This window comes from Camelus bactrianus, chromosome 20 (genome assembly GCF_048773025.1).
Source record: "Camelus bactrianus isolate YW-2024 breed Bactrian camel chromosome 20, ASM4877302v1, whole genome shotgun sequence".
Taxonomy (NCBI): Eukaryota; Metazoa; Chordata; class Mammalia; order Artiodactyla; family Camelidae; genus Camelus; species Camelus bactrianus.
The window spans coordinates 23024103-23042178 of record NC_133558.1 but is presented as its reverse complement, the minus strand read 5'-3'; the positions used below and the strand labels follow the sequence as shown (position 1 = coordinate 23042178).

The following is an 18076-nucleotide window of genomic DNA, read 5'->3' as shown; positions in this document are numbered from 1 at the left end:
TAATCAATTCATGTTAGTATGCAGAGTAGTTTTAAAACACCATTCTCTTGCTGAATTAATGCACGAATAAATTGTTTCAGTAACTCTCCCTGGGATCTGGTAAAAAGGGAAGCTTCTAGGCATGGAGACAGGGCCCTTGCAATTAAAGAGGTTTCAGTGTCAGCTCTAGTGGTCATTTCTGCACACTCTCCATCTCTTGAAGGCAGGGATGGTGATTTGTGGAAGAAGCTCTTCATGAATACCTAAATGACCAACGTGATACGGTATAGAGAGCAGATGTGGAGCTAGGAGAGGTGGCTTCTAATTTGGCTACGAGACATTAGGTTTCCATAGGTAACTATTAAGTCCCGTAAGCTAGGTTTCTGTTTCCTCCCTGAGGCCCAGGTGTAGCTAGTTCAGCCCCTTCATCTGAATCTCTGAGTGGCCATTTCATTGGAGAAGCCTGAGCCCCTTTTGAAGGTGAGTTTGCTCAGAGGGCAGAGAACACAAACATCTTTTAAGGCCTTTTGCTGTCGCAATCACCTGGGATCTCATGTTTGAAAGGTGGAAAGCCATGGGAAAGTGTAGTCTTCACAGACACTGAGTGTCTAGAGGTAAATGCTACATGCTAAATCCCCAGATGGGATTTCCCCCAGTTCCAACTTGACAACTTTGAGTTTCTAGGGTTGCTTCTTGGGGCTAACCAAGCCTGCCTACCTGACACAAACAACCTGGTCTGCCCCTCTCCATCCTCCAGGCAGATCAGGTGGGCAGAAAGGAGGGAAGAGCTTTCAGAGGGGCAGTTCCTATGTAAAGTCAACTAGCTTGTTGAGGCATTAGTTCCTCCGGAGGTAAGGGATGGTGTGAGGGAGTGTAGGTCAGTTTCCTCCATCCCTTCCCTCCAGCCCCCACAAAGGGCAAGGGCCAGACACGTGGACTGGCGTGGAGAGGCTGAGGTTACACTAAGGCGGAGGTGCAAATAGATGGGGGAGGGGCGTCATTTGCATGGACCCTGCGCGGCCGCCAATCCGGACAGGCCGAGCCACAGCCCGCGCGCCTTTTGGGGGCGGACTGACAGCCCCGGGGCCCTATGGAAGGCGGGTCCTGCGGCCGGCGGGGGCGGGACGGCGCCGGGCGCTGCCCCGGGGATTCGGGCCAGTTCGCGGGCGCTGCCAGTCTCCGGCGGCGGAGTCCTGTGCGCGGGCGGCCTGCTGGGCGGGCTGAGGAGCAAGCGGCGCGGTAGTGAGGCGGAGAGAGACAGAACCGAAGAGCAACCGTGGCGACAGGTACCCGCGCCATGGCCGCAAGGATAGGGCGGGCGGCTGCGGAGCCCCGTGAGCAGAATTCCCTCCTTAGCGGTCTGGCCGCCGCTACGCCGCCTCCCCGCCCCCTCACGCGGCTCCCCCGCCTGGGGACGGAGCGTCGGGGCGAGCGGGGCCGGAGAAGCCTCGAGGCGGGCGCGCCGGAGGCCCCCAGCCCCACCGCGGGGCCCCTCTGCGTCCCGCCGAGCCGCGGGGCCGGGGCTCCCTCCGGGAGGCGCAGAGCTGGGCTGCCACAGGAGCCGCTCCCGGCCCCCACCACGCTCCCGGTCGCGGAGGCGAGGCGGGTCGCGGCCGCTACTCCTCACCCGGCTTTTGTTTCCCGCCCGGGTGACAGGTCCTAGCCCCGGCTCCCGTCGGCGGCCCCCGACTCGCCCAAGGCCCGGCCCCCATGACCTCCCGGAGCAGGCGGCGGGACCCGCGGAGAGCCGGGCGCTCGTGAGCAGCAGCTGCCGCGGGCGGGAGGGAAACTTCGCCTTCCGGGGCCAGGGCGGCCGGAGAAGTGGAGCGGAGGTGAGCCGTGCGCCGGGACGCCGCGGGCACGATGGAGCTTCGCACACCTGGCGGGGCCCTAGAAAGGGGAGGATAACGGACTGTCCCGTTGCCGCTGTGCTCGTTTTCAGTTTGCGCTCCCCGGGAGGTGATTGTGGGCGTACGTTCACCGCCTTCACCTGCCTCTCGGACCAGTGAATGGGAACAGCATCCCGCTTTCGGCCGCTCTTAGAGGCCCTCTTAGAGAGTGCTCGTGCAGCGCAGTTCTAACAGGTGATTCTAAATCCAGGTGAAAGCCAGTGAAGAGTTGTCTCAGGGCTCGGTATTCAATTTACTCCGGGACGTTATAACGCCTTCTCCTTTAATGATGTCTAAAAAGGTGTGCCCGCCACAGTACTGGAGTCAAAACCAGTAGTGATTTTTTTTTTTTTAAATCGGCGGTGGGGTGGGGGTTGTCAGCGTGTAGGTTGCCCTCTTTCCATTGACGAGCCGGGAGGAACACTTAGTCCCAATTTAAAATTCAGTTTCTGCAGTGCTGGCGAAAGCACAGTAAGGTACACGTTGTAAATGGAGAATGCAGAACTCTAGGTATCATTGAGTGTGGTTCAGGACAGCGTGTACAACGTTTGGCCGCCATTCAGCAAATTCTGCATGAAGTTTGAGCTCGTGGTTTTGGATTTACTTTTCAGGAGTAGAATAAAGCTTAGCATTGAATGGGAGCTTTCTTTGCCTCTCTGAGGGTAGACAGGAGTGTGTATTTTCATTGTCTTCTCGTTTTGTTAGATTGTAGACAAGGGAAAACTTACGGCGTATTCTGATTCAGTATTTTTAATAATCTATGGGAATCTCCCCCACCCCCAATCCCACGTGAGAATTTTTGCTTTAGAGAAGTATACTAGCTTTTCCTCTTGGCGTCTGAATCAAAATGCAGGGATAGACTTGAAAAACTTCTTATTCTTGTGGGAAATTTTTGTTTGTTATACTTTAACTTAACATTTTTTTGTTTCTCTGTCTCCCAACTGGCCTCTGCTTAGCAGTCTACAGTTATGACCAATTTAGAGCATCTATAGAAAAAAATGTTTTAAAATAATATATAATAATTATTTCAAAATATATTATGAAGATTAACATTTGTGAGAAGCAGTTGATTTAGATTACTCAATTTTTTACTTGTGTCTTTTTTGATGTCTGTGCTGATTTATACTTAAGAGATGTAAGTTTTAACTTCTTCAAAGTTATAATTTTGATTTAATTATGCTACTTTATTAGTGTTTCTTTGAATGGAATTTTAGTTATTTACCTAGCTAATTAGTACCACCATTTAAAGGTGAACTGAAACCAGTAGGCTAGTTGTGACTATCTGGAATTTAAAAAAAAAAATCAGAGTCTCTATAAAATGCTTCATTTCTCTAAAACAACAGGCTTATATGCTATGAGGTCTTTGTCTTTCCGATATTTAACAAAGCAAATACGTTTCTGAATCATTACAGTTTTTTTTTTAGTTATGGAAATTTGGGGTGAATTTCTTTTTTAAAACATAATTTTAACTAGTTCAACATGAGAATTTTTAAATATTGGATTAGGCAACTAATGAAATCTTCAATTTTCTGTTTATTCTTGGATTGGAAAAGGATACGTATTTTAGGTTATTTAGTTTCCTGAAGGAGGCTTAGCTTAGAATGAGTCAATCTAGAGAAGGAAGAACATTCTCTTTCAATAGCTGTAGAAGTTACTGCTACTAAAAGTTGAATTGGTTTTTTGATGCTTAGTGAAGGTAGATTGAATAGTGGCTGGTGTAGTGTGAGTTTTATTTTATATAAGATTCTAAGGAGTCTTATGAGACTGAGGCTCTCATTGTTATGGATGACTTATATAATTGTTCTTTAAAATGTATAGGAATATATTTAACTACTGTGTACGATTAGAAGTATTATAATCTTTATCCTATGGTTATGCTTAAATATACCACATATCATAAATTAGTTATATTTCATAGTCTTATTTTACACAAAAGTATATTTTAGGAACTTTTAATTAAGTCTATTTTAAGTTCAGTTTTTACATATTTTAATTACTGATTTTTGTTCACTTTAAACTTGGGGTAGACCACATCATAAAATTATCAACCACATTACAGTTTCAAAATTAAGCATAAGTTGAATTCTTGCATCTACACAATAAACAGAGTGTTTTGTTTTGGGGGGGAAGTAACTAGGTTTGTTTATTTTTAGAGAAGGTACTGGGGATTGAACCTGGGACCTTGTGCATGCTAAGCATGCACTCTACCACTTGAGCTATACCCTTCCCTGGGAGTGTTTTTAAGTCACTTACCCTCAGGTGTGTCTCCTTTTGAGTCTGGACGTGGGTAAGTATTTTTGGATGAATAAAGCCACAAAAAATAGGGACATATTAAACCAGCTAAATTGAGGATAAATCACATGATACTGTTAGACATTAATACTGCTTTATTTAACAGTAAAATGAATGTTGTGTCTGTCATTAATAATATCCTCTGTAGGCCTTCAATATAATTATTCATAATTCCTAGTAAAGAATCTATATTGTATGTATTTTGGCACACTAAATTCTGTAATTATTTGATGCTGAACAGTTAAATATGTGCATTTTATAATTCTTAAACTATTTGAACTTTCTAACCTAGCTGATTAGTAATTAGATTTTTTTTTATTATTTTACATTCTGAATTTTTTTTACAGTGCGTTGTTAACTTCTGACATTATACCCACAAAAGTGTAAGGAAAATAAATCTACACTCATCAGAGACTAGTGGATGTTGGTATGTAGATCACATAACTATTGATTTAAAAACAGTAGCCACTTACGTGTGAATTTTTTTTTTTTGCAAGTAAGATGTTTATTGTATAAAAGACAGTTCTGCCAAATGAAGCTAAAATGAGTTATAGTAGGACCTTATGTACATAGCTAACAAGTTACTAAGGATGTTTCAGTAGTATTTGAAACACTAAAATTCAAGTACTCAAAATAATTTGTACCTCATTGTTATGACCAGAATTGAACTGTACTTAGCTGAAATTTAAGCGTATAAGGCTATAATCCTTAAATAGGACAAGTTCATTTTATACTTATTTTAGTATTTCTGGTCTTTTGGAAAACATCTGGTTAATGAGAGTGAAGGACCACCAGAGGGAGTATGGGGTCTACACATTTGGTATACCTGTTTTCTACTGTTGGTCTGGAAGAAAAACATTTTAAAAATAAGAATCAAATTTTATTTTAGTTTTCTAAAATAATCAGATAAAAGATATGAAAGTTGGGGGATTATAGCTCTTTGGAGCTGCTGTCATTTTTGTACCAGTTAATGAAGGTTGTTTTTTTTCTTTTAGAAAAAGGTACAATTATTAGAAAAAATGAAAATGATGTATTTTCAGAATGAAATAATGGGTTTTTAAGTAAACAGATACACATCTGTGAAAGTTAGGGAACGTCCAGATGCTAAGAGTGTTTTTCAAAGATTAAAAATGTATTCAATTAAACCTAGTTCAACAGTTTTAAAAAGAGATTAAAAATGTAGTATATTTGAATTGTATGGCTTTGAAATTGCTCATTTTTTTGGAAGGAGGAACAAAGGATGAAAACAGATCAAAGGCTAGAAGAGGGTTATTTTTTCCCTTTTGTGCTTGCAAACCCTTCCTAAAGCAGGCAGAGGTAAATTTCCAGAGCCATTTGTAGCATTCAGCCTCAGTCTTGGTAATTTAAAGATGATGTTAAATGAGGAGCCACTCCTAGTCCCCTGAAAATGATAATCTGATTATCAAAAACAGGGTTGGGAATTTCAAATTGATCTCGACAAAAATCAGATTTGTGTGTATTTTTCTTAATATTCCTATCCCTGGAAATTAAAGATCCTCCTCTATTGTCTGCTGAATATTACACATGGAATTTGAAGGTCAAAGTGTCTCTATCACAGACTTAATAGGGCGGTAAGCTACTTTTTGGAATGGAGAAAACATTCTAGTCCTTTTCAGAATATAGCGTATTCTAAATGAGGATGGAATGGTCTTTACCCAAGTTAAATATTAGCCAATGGAATTATTTCTATGTTTAGCTTTTTAAAAAGATGACAATGAAACAAAATCTTGTAGTCTTAACACGTATTTTGGATTTTGCCCCAGCATGAAAAATTATTACATGATGGATAGTAACATTTAATGGTTTGAAATTCTAGTTTGGGAAAGGAATTTTTTTCTGAGAAGGTATTCCATTGAAGTGAAACAGGATAACTTACATGGAGAGAAATTTGTTTCTCTTTTTGAATTATTCTTAGGTTAAAACATTAATACTTATTAAATAAAATTGAGATCTTTGCCATCTTAAATTTATTTTCACTATGAACTTTGTAAGTTTTTTTAAAAAATCTTTGGTCCCAGGTGGACTTCTCCAAATCCATTTGTATACACACACATACATATACACACACACACATAGATACACACAGACATATAGATGTATACACACATAAATATATACACACAGGTAGTTATCTGTGTTATATATATTTGCATTATATACTTACGTAACTATGTGTATGTTTACTATATGTATATGTACATGTATAAATCAATCCAATCTAGTTATACCTTGTGACTTCACAGGCTTATTTATATATGAAACCTTTTTTTTTTAATGAAATCTTTCTGCACCAAGAGGAATAAAGTATATGTCCACAAAATGACTGATAAAAATGTTCATGGCAGCTTTTTTCACAATAGGAATGAACTAATGATTCATACAATAATGTAGATGAAGCTCAGAAATATTATTCAAAGCAAGAGAAGCCAAACACAAATATTTACTCGATGATGCCATTTATAAAAAATACAAGAACAGGCAAAACTTAGGTATGGTGATAGAAATCAGGACAGTGGTTTCTGGGTAAGGGCTGTGGTTGACTGGAAAGGGGCAAAAGGGAACTTTTTAAGGTGATGATGGAAATGTTCTACAGCTTGATTTGGGTAATAGAACTCAAGTGTACACTTTTGAGGTAATTTAATTTTCATAGAATTTTTAACTTACAGAACAGTTGCAAGACTAGTATGAGGAATTTTGAGATTCACCAATTTTTGTGTATACATTTGTTCAAATTTACTGAGCTGAATACTTAAGATCTGTGCATTTTACGGTATGTAACTTTTACTTTGATGAAGAAAAAAGCTATAAAAATTTGTGGAAGATGAGGAGAATGATCTTATTATCTGCACGAGGTGAAATACCTTGATTTGAAATTAAGCAGCACTTTAATAATGATGTAGAAAAAGAGAATCACTGACAGTCTTTTGTCCCTATATATATTCCTATGCTGCTGCTCTCTGAAGTTTCATGATAATCTGTTTCTGTTAGAAGAAACAGGATCCTAAAAATGATTCAAGGCAGAACTGGCAGCAAGGAAACAATGCTTTATTTTGTTATCCTGTGTAAATCACCTGGGGAATGAGCCTGATACCTAGTGATAGCTTCCTGGGAATTGAAGTAGTGATAATTCTTATTGAGAGAGTTGCACACCTTGGTGTGCAAGGTTTTGTACAGACATGTACAGTCTTTACTGTCCTAGAACTTACTAGAGAAGAGGCAAACAAATCTGGCTGTCATTTTTGGGTGGTGTTTTATAATAAAAAAATTTGGTGCTTGTAAACCATGTAAACTAAGCTTGATCACAGGTTAAGTGGTAAATCTAAGTGGTGAATTTGGTATTCTCTATTTTAGTGCTGCTGTAGTCTGAATAGAATTATTTTATTTAAATTAATTCTATTTAAATAATAGCTTAAACTATGTTAATTGTTTAAAACTTTCAACTTTTTTCCTTGACTTATTGTTATATAATGTTAAATATGTGTTCTTCACAATTCAGGATTAGATGTAATTGATGGGTATTCATTTTTTTATTAGTTTTTTTTTTTTTTTTTGGTATCTACATAAAAATTTGGTTATTTCCTGGAATGGAAGATGTTTTGAAGAAACAGGAGGATTAAACAGCAGGTTCAACAAATTAATCATTAATAACTGGGGATAAACATTTATATTGCCTTTACTAACTGAAACTATACATTTATGGGGTCTGTATATTTTTCTTTAACAAACATAAGTTCTTTGAAGAGAAAAATAACAAATGTCCAACTCAACCAATGTGGATAAAAGGACTTTCTCCATGTAATGAACATACTCATGTTCCTCTGAAATGACAGTTTGGGGTCATTTCTGTCTATCATACACACTAAATTTCATTGGTCTATTGAGCACGAATGAAACATAATTTGAAAAGTTTTTATCTGCTAGAATTTTGCTCTGAGTTGTCAAGCCTTAACTAGATGAATTTTTTAAAATATCTGTAGGTAGCCTTTTTTAGATTTTTTATTATGGAAGTTTCAAACATACACAGAACTGGAAAGAATAGTGTAATGAACCTCCATGTACCTATTCTCCAGACATTAATTATCAATATTTTGGTTAATGTGCTTTTAAAATTGTTTAATTCTCGTAAATCTTGTAAAATTGTAGTATTGTTAGTGCACCAGACTTTTCTGTCAGTTTTTTTCCCGAAAGTTTTGTTATAGAGAAACCTGAAAAGCAGTGTGTTTTAGCTCAGAGACTTAAGTTTGGACAGTTAGTAATTATGGAACAATTTTTATCCTTAGTTCCTTTCTGTCAATTCATAGCCTGGAAAAGATAGATTAATTTTTGAGCTTTTCATTTATAATAAATTAGTCCGAATATTCTATACAGAATAAGGTACTGTTCATCTGGAAAGTTAGATTATCTTCAGAGCGTAGTATCTGAGGAGTGCTATTGTCTAAATGTTTTTCTGTTACTTTCTGTTTCTCTAAAAACTCAATCATTGCTGTGCTTTTCTTAGGCCCCAAATCTATATCTTTCTAAACTCAAGGCCTTCCAAAATTGAGGCCCAAATTTTCACCTGTGTCTTGAAACTAAGTATATTTAAATACCATCTCTGTAGCAACTGCATCCCAGCACCTCCTCTCTCCACCCCCAGCCAAAATGCTTCTTTTTCCCAGTTTTCCTCTTTAGCTGTTTGTGACACCATTATTCTTACTGGTCATTTCTTACTCTTCCTTTACTTCTTAAGCTCAGTGAGTCACTAAATTACTTTGTTTCTAAATTTATAATGTCTTTTTATCTTTTTGTCCTTTTCATTTCCACTCCAATTGCCCTAATTTGGGTAACATGTTAAAGCAGGGACTTATCCCTAGTCTATAATGAACCTTATGTGTATCAAAATTAAAATGTGTTCCTAAAGTAAAATAGGGCATTTTCTTCCCTTCCAAAGAAGTCTTCAGTCAGTTTTACAAGCAAACGCAATTTTTAAGGCCCAGATGATCATTATATTTAAGCCAAAGTGATATAGATGATTTCCAAATCACTCAATTCAATCTGGTGAATGGTGACTGGCAGGACCACAGTTTATCAAGGGTTATAAGCAGTGGACTTTCTTGGACCACAAAAATGGCTGGGATGAGTCCCTTCCCACCTGGAATATCTGCAGGTGCTTTGCAGTGGGGGAAATCGTGTATATATCACATTTTCAGGCTTTCTAGTGTTTTTATAGCTAAAAATAAAAATCTGTGGTTTTACCTGAAAATTCTATTCCTCATATATTTCCTGGCCAGTATAGTTCTCGTCAAAAAGCTGTTTTGCCGAAAATGTCGTGATTTAGACATGACTCCATCTCAGTACTTTCCCTTCTCTGAAGGCTCCAGGAATTGACATTTGTCAGAAACTTAGGAACCTAAAGTTAGTTGGTAGGATATAAAATAGAAACAAAAAAATAAGTGATATGCATTCTACTTCCTTTTAGCAGTCATCCAGCCTCCAGTGGTCTTGGGCTTGAGTCCTTTCCAGGTGGATTATAGCCTATCAACTTGGCTTGCTTTTGGTCAGTTTATGGAGGTCTTTCTTCTTTCTGCTCTTCTGGGAAATGTTTAAATTTCCTCTTAGTAGAAATCAACACCCAAGTTAAGATTACTGACTTTGGGGATAAGAGAATGAAACTCTATATTGTTTTAGAGAATCCAGAATATCTGATTATTTTCTTTAAAGAGAAGGAGAAATAATATGGGGATTCTGAGATACTTATGCAGAAATTAATTTAGTGGTTATCAAGAGTGGAAAATGGAAGAGAAAAATACACCATTTCTAGGAAACCTAGCATGGTTGGAATAGACATTGGGATGAGATTCAGGAGTGTTGCTACTAAGTAGGTACATGATCTTGGCCAAGTTAAAGTTACTTAACCTTTCTGAGCATTATTTTAATGGTAAAATGAGTGGCTTAGATTAGATAGTGTTTTAAGGTCTTTTTGCAGCTAAAGCAAGTGATTTTTCAGGAAAAAAAAGACCTCCTAATTTATATACTAGTTAATGATTTTTAGTAGCTTAGTGATTTTTCAGTGGCTGTTTCAAATACATTTATTTCCATTTCCTTTAGAAGTTAGGAAAAGAAATAATAAAGGAGTCGGCATTCGGAAAATGAATTAGATTTAGTGTTTTCATCTATCTACATCTCTACTGGATTTATTCTGGACTCTACTGTTTGTGCCTACTCTCCTACTTTTCTTGCTTTTTCTTATCTTCCCTTTACAGTATGACTTTCGTAGCCCTCTTTTTGCTGTTTTTTCTTGCTACTAGTATCTTCTAGCTATCCATGGCCCATATTTCATTATAGGCATGGAATTCATCAAATAGACCCTTGAGTCTGAGTCATCAGTAAATCAAATTTAGATATTCTAAATATTGTTTGGATTAATGGGACCCTTCCACTCCATAATACAGAAATTAGATAAGTCCTAGGATAGAGGGATTGGGGGTGCTGTAGGGGGAAGGAATGGTGTGGGAGAGTTTCCAAGGATTATTTGATATTTTGCTTTAAAATATAAGTTAAAATTTTTCTTAAGTTTTGATGATGGTGACTGTGCCAGTGATATCAAAGTTTGGTCCTGAAGTCTTAATGCACTGAGTTTTGTGAGGTCAGCAACTGTGCCCCTAATTCTTAATACTTGGTGTTCATCATAATGCTGTACAGTAAGTGCAGGCTGAACCGAATTGCTGTTAGGACTGATTCTTTCTTCACAGTGTCTTGTGGGCTGGAGATTGAGTCTGGCTAGACTCTTAAGTAAGACTGTCACCACCACTTTGTGATACTGGACAAAATATTAAGCTTCTCTCTAAGTAAGCCTCATTTTCCTCGTCTATAATACTGAGAAGGGACAGGCAGTGTTAATACCTACCTAAGAGTTGTGAGGATTAAATGAGACAATACATATAAAGTACTTAGCCCACGGTCTGGTATATGTCGTCAATAAATATTAAATGCCATTATAGTTTCATTAATAAGCAGTTTTGTGCTTCAGTTCTGTTGAGTTCTAAGTCGTGTTGTTACAAAATAAATAAGACAAGATCCTGTTCTTAGAAAAGATAGGAAAATGTGCACAAAAGATAAATAACAAGCTAGGTCCTGTGGTAAGTGACAAATGAGTGGTTTCTTGAGGATTTAAGAGTCAGGAATAATTGCTAAGCAAATGAAAACAGGAAGATGACAGAACTTGAGTTTTAGAGGACCAGTTAGCAAGTTAAGAGGACAGGCCATTTGGAGCCAGACTGCCTGTGTTGGAATCCTGGCTCTGCTACTGTTTAATCTTAAGCAAGTTACTTAGACTCCCTTCTAGCATTGTTGAGCTAATTAAATGAGTTAATACATGTCAAGCACTTAAAATGGTGCCTCAGACATGGTTACAGTATGACAAATTGTTATAAGTTGAGAGAAGGGAGAATGCATTTCAGATAGAACATTGAGTGACAGTGAAGGTGAAATACTGTAGGTTTGTTTGAAATGATGATGCCAAATTGTCTGGAGGGAATAACCTATTGGAAAACAGTGGGTGATTATGTCAGGGCAAGGTTATGAACGATTATGCCAGGGAGTATGGCATCTTTTCCATATGAACTGGGGTAACTTGAGAGGATTTCTGGAGTTATTAGTGAAATTATTGTGTGTTATAAATAACATTTCTAAGTCTGTATCTCTAGCATTTCTCATTATCGTTCCTGATTTCAGTATGACTGAAACTACTGTTCATACATACATACTAATTTTGACAATTAGCTCATGATCCTCTATCCGGAACCATTATGCCTCTTTACTTGGTCCATTTCTTTTTGCAAACGTGTTTTTGGCTAACTTTCTCTTTTTCTCCCTATATTCTAGTTGTTTACATAATTCTTGTTCCTTTTCTCCAAAGTTTAGTGGATTTCTGCTACTATTTTCTTCTCTGTCCTCAAAAATCACAGTCTGGATCCTAAATCACCAGAGTCATAAAGTAGAAAGGGCCAGGGAGAGGGAGAAAGGGGGAAGAAGGTAAGGAAATATCCTCTAGTCCAGTGATTTTATTTTACAGGTGAGGACATTGAGGTCCAGAGGAAGTAAAGTCACGTGCTCTAGATCCACAGCTAATTAATTAGCAGGCCTGTCCCTTTCAGAGCTAAACCAGGGCTTGCTTTTACGGTCATCAGTGTGATTCTCAGCCATCTGGGTGGGAATTACAGTAGTATTTCCAGTAATTTTTCTACTAACAGCTATTAAACATCAAGTTAAGAAATAATTTTACTACCAGGGATAATGTGATAATAATTCACCCTGTTCTCAATGAGAAGCCCATTATTACATTTCTTGGACAAGAATTACTGTTCTTAAAGTAATATTTAAAACCAAGGCTCCAGAATCTGCTGTAGGGAGAAAAGGGTTTCTTTCTTTCATTTTCAGTTATAAATTATAAATGTAATAGTGTTGTAAATGTAAATAACATTCTCAAAAAAAAACTGGACTTTTTGTTTCTATCGTGCTGGGACACAGGTTCTTTTACAGAGTGATTGACAGAACAGTAAGATTACTATGAAAGTCAGAAAGTATTGTACTTCTATCCATACCCAATCCCCCAGTACTTCTATTACAAGTACTCTCTTAAGTTTACATCTTCTCCAGTCTCTTACATTTTACAATATGCCACACATAACAGTGAGAAACTTACTTAAGCATTGCTCTCTTCTGTATTATTTTCCTACCTAGATGCATTGTGATGGAATATCTTTTTTCTAAAGCCCTAAGCTTAGTGTCTGGATACTCTAGTTTTTCAGGAAGTCCTCCCTACCCTTTTTACAGAGCACATAATTTTTTCTCATGTATAAATAATATCGGTTCCTAATCACCAAATCACTGTCACATCAGTGTTCTTCCTGTGAAATGTCTTGTTTTAACTTTGGCAAGATGTTCTCCCTCCATTTTGAAAATTTGCATGATGTACAAATACTACGTTTTAATCACTGTAAGCATAATTTCACAGCTGGTAGTCTTTTCATGCTCTATATTCTTTCCTATGGTTAAAGAAAGAAAAAGTGGCATGGGTTACATAAAGATGTCCCAGACCTCTCTGCTCATGCTGACATATTCCTTCAAAAAAAAAAAAAAAAAAAAAAGACTTCTAACTAGATTCATTTTTACTGAAATACTAATTTTTCTTTATCATTTTCAGTGAATGACAAAGTTGAATTGTATAGTACACAGATATCTATACAGGAGAATTTTTTCCATGCCTCAGTGCTTCTGTATCAGATTGTATTGTGTTTGTATTTCCCATGGTTTGGTTTCTTTTTCCTGTCTTCATTTTTCTGAAGGGAGAAGGGATTTTTTTCTCTTATGATCTGTGACTTGTTTTGTATGTGGGTAATTTACTCTTTATTACAAATTTTAACTCCTATTTATGCTATTAGGAAGGAAGAGAAATGCTTCAAAATTAGATTTTGGATTTTTTTTTTAAGGGCTGAATGTGTGTGTGTAAGTTTCTCTTTGCCCCTTCAAATAATGTATAGGATTTTGTTGCTGTTTTTAAAATATTTTCTTATGTTGAACTGTTTTGTTGTTTGAAAGAAATCTATGAAACTATACGTTTATGAGTGGTCACTAGTCTTTCCTTCCAAATTTATATAATAATAACAATACTATATAAAGTATACTGTATATGATGCTGTTTTATATATTGTATATAATGCTATATTATATATACTATATATAATGCTGTATTATGTATATACTACATATAACATAGTATATATTTATAACATTAAAACTACATAATATATAATACTATATACTATACTTTATATAGTAAATAATAATAATACATTTTGCTATTAACTTCATTTTTAGAATGTTAAGTTTTTTGTAATTTAACTTCTTTGGGTATAAGTCTTGCAATTCTCATATGTTGAGAGAGAAAGGGACAGTTGGTTTTTGTAACTTTTATGTAAATTATTTTGGCTGTCTTCCATTTATTATCATTTTCTATTTTTTTATTTGTGGCTTCTTAAAGTGGAGAGCTTTAATATTATGTTATTGTATTCTTACAGACTGTAGTCTGTTACAAAATGTGTTCATTTCTCTTTCCATTTTTAATATGACTGTATTTAGATTTTCTGTTTAATTCATGATATATTTTTGTTTAGTTTTTGGCAAGTTTGTCAATTTGGGTTATAGTTTCTTTACATCTTAATACTGTTTTTGTTCATTTTATTAATATCTCCTTTTCTCCACTTAAAACTTTTTGGTATTACTGTATGCTGAATGTGTGTATACTTGTGTGTCATAGTTTCTAAACAAGTGTGACTGTTTCCCTCTTTTTTTTTTTTTAGATTCCTAAGCTATTTAAATATTTTTAGACCTAATGTCTATTTTGCATCCAAAGTGCTGATAACAATATGTAAGATTTTAGTACATTTTATGAGTTAATATTTTGTAACTGTCTAGCTTTGCCTGACAAATTTTGTTAGTAAACTTAAAACATTTAAAAATTACTAATCTTCCTAATCTAGTGTCTCTAATTTGGTAACTAGTTTTGATCTTTGTGTCATTCTATCATTCTTGTATTTTAAAAACTTGCCAATGCTTTTCTAAAAGTGAATCATGAATTACGTGAAATAATTAACTTTAAAAGGGGGAAATGAGATATTTTACAACCTATATTTTATATGCGTTAACAGATTATTCAGTGATGTGTCGATATAATCTTTTAAGTTCCTTTATTTATATTAGTCTGTTCATTGAAAATATCTGATGGTTTGTAATTAAGAGAAAAAAGGCAAATCCCATTAAAAACAGTAAAAAAAATCAAGCATGAATCATTTGAGAAGTAACGAGCAGGATGAGGGAGTGGAAAGAAATCTTTACACCTGTAATCTGATACAAGGTAGTTTCTGTACTGAAACAGTAAATTTAGCTCTGAGCTTCCTGGCAAGCAAGAGAAAAAAGGAAACAGGATGGGTTTCATTGTTTTTGTCTGATAAAGCTAATCAGTTTTTCATGAGAGAGAAAGTTTCTGAGTTCTTAAGTTATAAAAGTACGTTGTTAAATATGAATTCTTATATAAGGAATATAATTTATATTTCCATTTTTGTAACTTAATTCCTTCTGTTGCTGTGTTAGCTGCCATGTACCATTTATATGCACCAAGTTACATTTGGTCATACTATGTTCACATCCACTGCTGTCAAAAGTGGAAATAACGCATGACTAGGGTGTATTTATGTATTACCTCTAGAATTGTAGCCATTGATGAACAGGAAACTGAAAGCTAAAAATGTTCAGGAAATGTATTTAGACTTTGTGGAAAAAATATATATGATATTTAACTACTGAAATCCATGGCAGTTTGAAGACTGAAATATTTATATATGCATTTAGTTAAGAGAATAATATGGATTCTTATAATGATGCTGTCAGATGCTTAAATATGATAATAAATACAATATGTGCATTGTGGGCCAGGAAAATTGTGCAATGCTAGAAAAAAAATGCAATGGATTATTATATGTGTTCAGCTATACTCTAAAGAAATAAAACAGCTGGCACATCAATCGAATTCTTCAAGGATGTCTTATTTTCAGAGAATTACAGAGTTTTAGTTTTAGCTTTAGTTTCAGGAAAAGAGAGGTCCCTGTTTTACAAGATAGTCCATTTCACTCTTAGGAAATTCTAATGGTTAAGTTTTATTTTCTTATATTGGGTTGAACTTTGTTTCCCTGTAATTCATTAATATACTCTGTAGTTTTCTTAGTGTTGCAAAGAAAATGATTAATGGATCAAAATTATTTGAAAAGTTAAATATATCCCAAGTGTTTTTTTTTTTTTAAGGTATTGTGGTATTTTAAATGCCTCAAGAAACACTACCTTATTTTTTAAGTTATTTAAAAAGATTTTTGTCAGATGACATGTGACTAACATTTATGATTGGTAACCTGTATTTTCTTACCGTTTCTATAGTTAGCTATTTTAACAGGATATAATTTATATGGATTCAACATTCTTATTCTTTGAGACAGTATGAACTTTTAATAGCTTCTTAGAAATGGGACTTTTCCTGATATTTTTGTTGCTGTTCTGTTTCAGCAAAAGAGGTCATGAAGACTATTTCACTGCCAGTTTTGTGACTTGAAATTATAGTCACACAAAACATTCAGGGGCCACATTATTGAGAATTCTATTTATTACAAAGTTCTTTCAGGAAATTTAGCTGTATTATGTATAAGCAATTACAGTCATTTTAATAGCCTCATTAAAATTAGCCTCTTTTCAGGATTGATTTGGGCTTGGATCTATTACGGTAATGTGTTTACCTCTAAACTGTTGGGGTGGCCCAGGAATAGGAAGTGCTGACTAACAGAGACTGGGGACTAGGCCCACCCCAGGAGGTGAGGGGCAGCGGTTCCCCAGTGGAAAGTCCCAGAATGCTGCTTCCAGCAGAAGGCAAAATGGGCTGTGGGCTGACAAAACAAGGATTCCTGACAAGGCCAGACCATAAAGGGCCTGGTATAATGGGATAAGGAGTTGTGCTTTAGGCAGTAGCTGATCTGTTGTTGGAACAGAAGGTTCTTTTTAAGAATAACTTTTACTTTCTTCTTATTGTATAGTACATGTTTATTGTAGAAAATTGTAGTAAATATATATAAATCAGTGAAAAAAATAAAAATTTCCTGTAATTTTTTTCCTTTTGAATTTTTTAGCTAATTTCCCTTCTATTTCATTTAACATCTAAGTTACTTTTTATTTGTTTATTTGATACGTTGCTTACTGAATTGTTCTTTCCACAAATTGTGCTTCTGATAACCTTTAAAATTAATTATGAAGGAAATAGGAGTTAATAACATTTAAAGCCTTTGTTTTTGTATGATATAATTATTGTATTAATTTGTAGCTATTTCATGGGAGACCATAGGCGTGATAGGCATAATGAAAACAGACCTGGAAGTCAGAATGGTTCTCACAGGGGAAACAGGAAAAATGGAGCAGGGACTAGGTCTTCCTTGTTCGCCATTATGTCAGTATCATCAGGCACGATGTCTGACACATAGTTAAGTGTTTCATAAATGGTTGTTGACTGAATGGATGAGTTTTCTCATTAAGCACTCTGCGTAGCTCATATTTCCTGCACTGTGGATAATCACGATCAGTTATATTCATTCAAAGTTAAGAGTCTTCGCTGGGCTCAGCCTTTTCTTTCTTTTTTTAAAATGAACATTTAATAAACTGATTACTTTTTTAAAAAATACAGAGGTACGTGCACACACATATAGAACAAAAAGTAAAAATCCTTTATTTCTTTTCCTGAATCCCATTCTCCAGAATTAGCTACTATTAATTGGTGTATTTTTTCCTAGATAATTTCTTGCATTTACAAGTGTATATGCATTTTCTTTCTACAAATAGAATAGTAATTTACATTCCATTCTATAACTTACTTTCCCCCCCTTTTTACTGGCAGTATGTACTTTTCCCCCTCCTTTTACTGGCAGTATGTACTTTTTCCCCTCTTTACTGGCAGTATGTATAGAATGAGTAGAAAGAAGTGAGTGAGTAGGCTGGACATAGGCAGGTCTGCTGGAGAACTGTGGTGATTCAGGAAGGAAAGGAAGAAAGCCAAGAATGTGGTGACAGCTGTGGAATTGGAAAGTAAGATAATAGGAAACACAATGAATAGTTGTAGGTCCCATTGATTAAAGGGAGAAAAATTATATTAAAGTTATAAACCTAGGAGAATAACCAGATGATACAGATACTGAGGTAGATAGAGAAGGAACCAATTTTGAAAGAGTCCATTTTCTTTAAAAACTAGGGATATAAAAGGGTCCTGAAGTATCTGCAGCCTGGCAGTTAGAGATTAAAAACTGGAGAAGGGAAGATGGAGAAATGAT

At 36.1% G+C, this 18076-nt stretch overlaps 1 protein-coding gene across 6 annotated transcripts in view; it reads left to right on the top strand.

Moving 5' to 3' along the window:
* Positions 1–1109: 1109 nt before the first annotated feature.
* The window catches only part of FKBP5 (FKBP prolyl isomerase 5), a 93326-nt gene continuing 76359 nt past the window's right edge, over positions 1110–18076 (top strand). For 2 of the 6 annotated variants that reach the window (XM_074348548.1, XM_074348549.1), the window contains exons 1-2: positions 1112–1265; positions 1636–1811. The gene's annotated coding sequence lies outside the window, so the exon portion shown is untranslated. Of the gene's footprint in view, positions 1266–1635; positions 1812–4565; positions 4588–18076 lie in introns of those variants that run through there. The other 4 variants (XM_074348552.1, XM_074348547.1, XM_074348551.1 and 1 more) reach the window with 3 other exon arrangements.